The sequence below is a fragment of the Humulus lupulus genome, chromosome 6 (assembly GCF_963169125.1).
Source record: "Humulus lupulus chromosome 6, drHumLupu1.1, whole genome shotgun sequence".
NCBI lineage: Eukaryota > Viridiplantae > Streptophyta > Magnoliopsida > Rosales > Cannabaceae > Humulus > Humulus lupulus.
Genome location: NC_084798.1, coordinates 190901400 through 190908587, shown reverse-complemented (window position 1 = coordinate 190908587; position 7188 = coordinate 190901400). Strand labels below are relative to the sequence as shown.

Here is a 7188-nt window from a genome sequence, read left to right as displayed (position 1 = left end):
TGGCAAGCAATTCTTTTTCAGTAGTGGAATAATTCATTTGAGCACTATTTAGAGTTCGACTTGCATAATAGACTACAAAGGGTTTCCCTTCCCTTCATTGTCCCAAAACTGCTACCACAGCAAAGTTACTTGTGTCACACATGATTTCAAAAGGAAGACTCCAATCTGGTGACTAAATGATGGGAGCAGAAGTGGGTGAATTTACAATCGTTCGCAATGATTGCTCACACTTAGGTGCCCACTCAAACGTAACATCTTTGGCTAGGAGATTGCTTAACGGACGAGCAATTATTGAAACATTATGTATCAACCTCCTATAGAAACCAGCATGACCAAGGAATGATCTAACATCTTTGACAGTCTTAGGAGTAGGCATGTTGGAGATAAGGTCGACTTTTGATTGAACAACCTCAATTCCTCTTTTAGAAACAATGTGGCCTAAGACTATGCTAGAAGACACCATGAAGTGGCATTTTTCCCTATTGAGCACAAGTCATTTCTCAATACACCATTTTAAAACAGATTCAAGATGAAGAAGACATGTGTCATAGGAATTTCCAAAAACGATTAGGTCATCCATGAATACTTCCATTGATTTTTTAATCATGTCACTAAAGATGCTCATCATGCATCTTTGGAATGTAGCTGGTGCATTACACCAGCCAAATGGCATAAGCTGGAAAGAAAATGTGCCAAAGGGATAATTGAAAGTGGTCTTATCTTGATCCTTTCATGTAATCTCAATTTGATAATGGTCAGAATAGCCATCAAGAAAGCAATAGAATGGATGACCAGCTACATGTTCAAGGATTTGATCTATGAATGAGAGTGGAAAATGATCTTTGCAGGAGGCGGCATTTAATTTTCGATAATCAATGCACATGTTCTATTCTGTCACTGTTTTTGTGGGGACAAGGACCCCTTTTTGTTTTGGACCACAATGACACCTGATTTCTTGGGCATGAATTGAGTTGGACTAACCCATTTGCTATCAGCTACTGGGTAAATAATACTAGCGTCTAACAATTCCAAAACTTCATTTTTTACAACTTCTTTCATTGTGGGGTTAAGTCTCCTTTGAGGGTCTCTTTGAGGAATAGCCTCGTCCTCCAGATTGATTCGATGGGAGCAAATTAAAGGGCTAATACCTTTGATATCAGCAAGCCTCCAACCTATCACAGATTTATGCGTTCGCAGTAGCTCGAGTAACTGTAATTCTTGAGAATTTTGAAGGTTGGACGAGATGATAACTGGAAAGGTTTCACTATCTCCCAAGAAGACATGTTTCAGACCCTTAGGTAGTTGGGTCAATTGAACAATTGGAACCTCTTCAGCTAAAGTTTTCAGTTGCGCCATCTCACGAGGTAGCCCTTCAAAGTGAGGTTGCCAAAACTTAGTCCCTCTATTGCGTGAGTCTATGTGATATGATATTGCAAGAGTAGACTCAATAGAACTGTGATTTTCATTATCGGACAAAAGGAGGAGTTCATCAAGATTATCGAAGTTGCTTCGCAATTGAACCTCCTCGGGAATTAAAGTGTCTATCATGAATGTTTGATAACATTCATCATCTTCTCGGGGCTGTTTCCTGATGTGGGAGATATTGACTTCAAGAGTCATATTTCCAAACGATATCTTCATTAGGTCATTCCGACAAATTTTTAAAGCATTTGCAGTAGCAAGGAACGGTCTTCCGAGCATAATAAGAATTTTGACTCCATGTTTACCACAGATTGGGTATCAAGAATATGAAAGTCCACGGGGTAATAGAATTTTTCAATTTGAACTAAAACTTCCTCAACAATACCCGTAGGCTTTTTGGTGGAGCAGTCAGAAAGCTGTAGCACAACAAATGTTGGCTTCATTTCTCTAAGACCAAGTTGCTAGTACACAAAGTAAGGCATGAGATTTAAACTCGCGCCAACATCAAGTAAGGCTTGGCTGACTTCATGAGTCCCAATTCGGAAAGAAATGTTTGCACAACAGGGATCTTTGTATTTCAGCGGTGTATTTTGTGCAATCACCAGACTCACTTGCTCAGTCAAGAAAGTTGTCTTCTTGACATGGTGTTTCCTTTTTGCAGTGCATAGATCCTTGATTGATGATTTTGGCATAAGTCGGCACTTGTTTAATAATGTGAAGCAAAGGAAGATGAATCTTCATTTGTGTCAAGTGCTCAAGGGTTTCAGTTCGGTTTTTAGGAATTTTCCCAATAGGTCTAAGAGTCTGGGGAAATGGTACTTTTGGAGATGCATTGAGTGGTTCATTCTCGAGGGGTTGACTTTTGGAGTGTTGGGAGAGGTGGATTTTATGGACGGATCTTCTAAAGTTTTACCACTTCTAGTTGTGATGGCATTGACTTCCTTAACATTTTGATCATTAGAATTTGAGGATTGGGCCATGTGTTGGCCTTGCACATTGAATTTAGGATGGGAAGGAAGTTTGCCTTTTTCCGGAATGGCTAAGGATTCAGTCAATTACGAGAATTGACATTTCATTTCTATGATTTCTTCCATCATTTGGCAATTTATTTTTGTTTGTTCCTCTATGAATGCATGAAGGGTATTCTCGAAGAATTTCATTGTAGATGAGCATTTTATTGAGGTGTAGAATACGCCTGTGATGGTTGAACTTGTTGCTCATTTCTCCATTGGCCTCCAGATGATTGAGCTTGGTTAGAATCTCTCTAATTGAATTTTGAGTGGTTTCTCCAACCAGGGTTGTACGTATGGGATAACAACTTGTTATACGCCCCTAAGGCATTGCATTGCTCCTCATAAACCCCCCTTATTTCATTACAAGCTAACTAGTCCTTAGAAAAATGCTCTATCCCTCCATAAACAAAGCAAGGTTCTCGTGGTTCCGCTTAAGCGATCATGTTCAGTTTTTGGCCATTTTCATCATTAAGACCTCAAACTACTTTTTTAAAGCTTTGATTTGGGCCTTAACACTATCCTCTTCTCGAAGTGGATAGATCCCAGATGGTTTATGTCGGTTGGGGCTATCAGTAGCACTTAGACCAATCCAGGTGTGAGATTTTTTTGCAGTTTCTTCGAGATATTCAAGATCATCGTCTGACTCTTTTTCGAGGAATTCACCATTGCATAGAATTTCTACAAATCGGCGCTCACGACTCGTGAGGTCTTCTTAGAAGTAACTGACCAAACACTAGTTCTCATAGCCATGGTGCGAGCACTGATTCAATAGATCCTTGAATCTTTCCTAGACTTGATAGAACGTTACATTGTCCTTTTGGGAAAATGTGGAAATCTGTCGTTTTAGACTGTTAGTCTTATGGCTAGGGAAGTGTTTCAGAAAGAAAGATTTGGTCATTTCCTCCCATGTTCCAATAGACCGAGGTCTCAAAGAGTATAACCAACTTTTGGTTTTGTCCTTCAAGGAGAAAGGGAAGAACTTTAGTCACACAGAATCGACATTTTCATCTTGGTTATAGATCGTGGCTACTACCTCCTCAAATTCTCTAATATGCACGTATGGGCTTTCGTTTTCCATTCCATGAAATGTGGGCAAGAGTTGAATCATGCCAAACTTAATGTCTAACACAGGCATACTAGGAGGGAAGATAATGCATGAAGGCGTGGAAATGCGAGTATGATGGAGGTAGTCATTGAGAGTTCTTGGTTGGATTTCATCATTATGAGCCATTGCGAATGGATTATTATCAACTAAGGTTTGTGGAGAAGCAGGACTGGTGGAAGGAGTTCCGGAAGGAGTGGTGGGTGAATTGGAAGAAGTTTCACTAGAAGTTTCATGATGATTCATCCATTCTCGAAAATGAGAATAGATTTTATGTTCTTATGTTTTTATTTTATTTTATTTATTTTTTTTAGTTAAACTTGTTCCCAGGTAGATTTGGAGGTTTTTGGGTGATCTCCAATGCCTTACTAGAACTCCCTGAGGTTACTGAGTAAGTATGGTGGATCACAACTTAAACCTTTTCGACCAAACAACCTTTAAGCATAGTAAAATTGCTTATTTTGATAGAACAAGCTTGGTTTTATTATAGTAATAAGTTCAAAAATGTAATAGTTCAAAGTTATATGATTGAAATGTTCCCAGGCCAATTGGGAAGGTTACCAATGTACCGCTTTAGACCCACACTTGCCTAGACAGAAGTCCTCGAGGTTCCCAGGTAAGTGTGGGGGGGGGGGGGGGGTAACGCTATCACAAACCTTATCAGTTTTCACCATTTGTAATATTACACAATTGTTCTCAATATTAAGCGTTTTATGATTGAAATTTTATGAACAATTTTATGTTTTTTTTTAAGAAGAACTAAAATCTAAGGAAGACTAAGGAAAAAAGAATAAAAGGTCTAAACTAAGAAACCTAAAGCAACAAAATAGTCAACACAAAAATAAAGAAAAGATAAAATAACAAGCTTAATATCTTTTTTTTACAAATATTTATTAAACTAAAAATAAAATAAAATAAAAAAATTAAGAAAGATAAATGAAATTAGAGGTAACTAAAAATAAAAAATATAATTATATATATTTATATAATTTTTTTAACCAAAAAGAACGAAAAAAATAATAAATATATTTTTTTTGTTTTTTTTTCTTACCTGTTTCTTTTTTTTAATGTATATATATGTATGTATATTTATATATATATTTGTTTTAACGAAAGAGAAAAAAATATATAACTGTCTTTTTTTTTTGTTTTTTTTAACAATATTCAAATTAACCAAAAATTAGCAAAAATAAATAAAAAAAGAAAAAATAATAATAAAATACACTAAATAGGAAGAACACTATGCTAAAATAATATTCATACCAACAAAAATACAAATAAAGTTACTCACATCTTGGTAAATTCAACTAAAACTCTTGAATACCTACCTCCTCGGCAAAGGCGCCAAAATTTGTTTAACGTCGAAATTATGACAACCACTAAGCGGTAGTTGTAGTAAAAGTCAGACAGTCGATCCACAAGGAGGTAACCTAAAACTAAGAGATTAGTAGAAAAATAACTCAAAAAGTTAGTAACATGAAATAAATATAAATGAAAATGAAAATAGATTTGAGATTTTTTTGTTGTCTTTTTGATGAAATGATAAATTGAGACAAGTGAAATAAAAAAAAAGATGTAATCAAGAGTTGAAAAGTAGAAAGCTTTCAAGAATTATCCATATGCTTTCTTGATTTACAAAATTACACAAGTAAATAATTCACATCCCAACATTTACTTGGAAAATCTAACATTAAAGTCCATATTCTTTTTTAACAAAAGTCCATTTGAGTTATAAAGTTCTTAACTTGAGGAGCACAATATTAATATTATGAAAAATCTAAAAATGACAAAATACCCAAGGGCAGTAATTCAATAGAAGATTAGACATAAAATTATGTATCAATAGTAATTTTACTAATTAGAAACACATAGAAAGAGCATGACTAATCCTATATATTATTAGCCAAGTAAGTAAAGATAACAAAATAAAGATGAAGTTGAAAGAACATAAACAAATTAAATGCATTATATTAACAACATAGTAAATCAAAGTAGCAAAGTAACATCACTAGCATATGGAATCATCCTTAACCTTCCTAGGAAGATTAGGCTATTATGCTAATCATTTTCACAAAATTCTAAGAAGAAAGTATGAGAAGAAAGTGAGTATAAATTTTGCTATAGTTTCTTTACTCCCAAAATTACATCCCAAATGTGAAAGAAGAGTTCCTACTTATAGAAGAAGAAAATGACTAAAAATAAATTAAACTACAAATGGGGTTTACAAAATAAATCTGATACATTGATAATAAAATATGATTTTGAAAAATCAAGTCTTATTATTAATATTAACCTAGCTATTTTAGTTAATGGCCATCATGCTCTTTTTTCTAAATCAACACAAAATGTAAGCTTTAAAGCTCAAAATGGAAGGGTCCAAGGCTCAAAGTGCACACAAAATGGGTTGGAAGGTGGTTGGTGGAAGCTGGAGCATTGACCCAGCCACAACCAATGGGGGGAAACCACGTGGTGCGCTGTCAGCAAGGAAAGAGAGAGGCAGCGAGCGGGTCAGGCACAGGTCACCAGGTGGGCACGTGGGTCAGGCAGGAGGGGGGCCGAGTAAGGCTTGGGCTGGGCACTGGGTCAGGCGGGTCTGGACTGCTGGAGGACTTGGGTAATATGTGGCACTATAGAAGACCACCACATGACGCTGATGAAGGATTATGATTGTGAAATCCTATATCACCCAGGAAAGGCCAATGTGGTTGCATATGCCTTAAGTCGGAAAGGTATGGGACAATTATACAGTGCGAGACAAATATCCAAGGAGTTGGTAGAAGATATGACCAGTGCTAGGATAAAGTTAGTGGTGGGCCAGTTAGCCAACATCACACTACAATCTACTCTATTAGAGTGGATAAAAGAAAGTCAGTTGAGTGATCCACAACTGATAAGGATCAGAGGGGACGCCCTAGCTGGAGTGGCTAGGGACTATACAGTGTCAGATATGGGCTTGCTAAGATACAAGGTTCAGATCTGAATTTCGATGGATACTTCTATCAGACGAGAGAGTCTACATGAATCTTATACCACTCCTTACTATTTGCATCCATGCACCACGAAGATGTATCAAGATTTGAGATCGCTATATTGGTAGCATAGGATGAAGAGAGATGTGATGGAATATGTAGCTAAGTGCTTGACATGTCAGCAGGTCAAGGCTAAGCATCTGAGACCAGCAGGGCTATTACAACCTCTAGATATCTCAGGGTGACAATGGGAGGATATTACAATGGATTTTGTGCATGGGTTACCCAGAACCGGGGGTCAACATGATTTGGTGTAGGTTACCATGGATTGATACACCAAATCAGCTCACTTCTTACCAGTGAGTATGACTTATACAGTTGATCAGTACACAGATCTCTATGTAAGAAAGATAGTGCACATTCATGAGGCTCCGAGGTTGATTGTATCAGATTAGGCCCCACATTTATTTCCAAGTTATGGGGAAGTCTACAGAAGGCTATGGGTACACAACTAAAGTTTAGTACCACTTATAATCCTAAGACAGATGGACAATCTGAAAGGACGATTCAAATATTAGAGGACATGCTGCGAGCATGTGTGTTGGACTTTGAAGTGTCTTGGAGTAAGTATTTTCCTTTGATAGATTTTTCCTACAACAACAGCTATCAGTTGACCATTGGG

At 36.7% G+C, this 7188-nt stretch overlaps 1 non-coding gene across 1 annotated transcript; it reads left to right on the top strand.

Moving 5' to 3' along the window:
* The first annotated feature begins 3178 nt into the window (after positions 1-3178).
* Positions 3179-3285, top strand: LOC133787745 (small nucleolar RNA R71). Its single transcript, XR_009872745.1, has one exon. It is a non-coding gene; the product is annotated as a small nucleolar RNA R71 (small nucleolar RNA).
* The last annotated feature ends 3903 nt before the right edge of the window (positions 3286-7188 follow it).